The 1,258-nt window shown below is 35.1% G+C and overlaps 1 long non-coding RNA gene across 1 annotated transcript; it reads left to right on the forward strand.

Moving 5' to 3' along the window:
* Positions 1 to 23: 23 nt before the first annotated feature.
* LOC110035003 lies at positions 24 to 506 on the forward strand. The gene is made up of 2 exons (XR_002295114.1): positions 24 to 320; positions 419 to 506. It is a non-coding gene; the product is annotated as an uncharacterized LOC110035003 (long non-coding RNA).
* The last annotated feature ends 752 nt before the right edge of the window (positions 507 to 1,258 follow it).

Raw genomic sequence — 1,258 nt, forward strand, 5'->3', positions numbered from 1 at the left:
TTTTTTTTCCAGATGAAGTCAGCAACTTTCCCTCTTATACAAAATCTCGCACAACTCACAAAGTAAATAAAAACTCTCACTTCAAGACCATCTAGAAGCTAAAGGAGAGCTGAATCCAATAATTGGGAGGTGGTTCGACCGCAGCTCATGTTCTTTCTGTTTACGACCTATGGAGGGAAATTGTCAGTGGTAAGAAAAATGACAAGGTTTACTGGTTAGTGTCTCAGGTGCCAATCTATAATGCTCGTCTCTCGAGCTCATCTAGTGCATCGACTTCTACTGGATTGAAAGTGGAGCTTCATAAGCATGTTGCTACTAAGGTTGTTGCTCAGTCTTCACCCAACTAGCCACCCTAAGATTAGAGATGGAGCTAAAGTTGAAGACAAATTTTAATGCGATACTACGTCATGCATTGCAGGGATTAAAAGAGCCAGCTCAAGATGATGTTGATGGGGATGATGATGATAAGAAGATGGAGGAGAATGAGTGGGGAGTTTTTTTTTGTTTGTTTATCTAAAAAAAATTATTCGAACGAATAATAAGTTATTTATAAGCAATTGTTCTTTCGGTTGGTTTAATGCAGTCATTTGTTTTTTATTTATGTCAATGATTTATGTGTTAATTACTAATATAATATTAGTTTAATAACGGCTTTAATTAGTACACTGTGCTGTGTGGAAATTATAGTCTTATGATTATAGGTGCATAAATTTTAGTGTTATAGAAGGAGATTTATTTTTTTCTGATGGTATAGTTTTTTGACGACATACCAACAGCTTTGTGATCGATTGGATGAGTTTCGATGATCGTTCGATTGACTATCGAATAAGTAACTTATTTCTAAGATTCTATACTTTTCCAACAACTAAGGCTATCGATAATTATGGGCAATCAACCGATGGTCGTGCGACACTTTTCCAACTGATATGTGTCATTTCTTGGGACAAAAGAGCTATAATTTTTTGTGGTCTAAGGGCATCAGTTATCTTACCAATGGATATTGACAACATAAAAACATTGCTTATTTGCACCAACACCAGTTTAAAAAAACCGTAGCTAATTTCGTCGGTAAATGAATTACCGACAAATGTTTTTCTCTAATGTCAAATAAACTGGAAAAAATAACATTACCAATGATTTTTAAATAATCTCTGACTGTATTAGGCCATCAGAAATAAGCTAAATTCTTGTAGTGCCAATCGTCAGAGCTAAAAGCTATGAAAAAACGTAAAAAGTTCGGATAAGGCCAGGACACACA

This window comes from Phalaenopsis equestris, unplaced genomic scaffold, assembly GCF_001263595.1.
Source record: "Phalaenopsis equestris unplaced genomic scaffold, ASM126359v1 Scaffold195225, whole genome shotgun sequence".
Classification (NCBI taxonomy): Eukaryota; Viridiplantae; Streptophyta; class Magnoliopsida; order Asparagales; family Orchidaceae; genus Phalaenopsis; species Phalaenopsis equestris.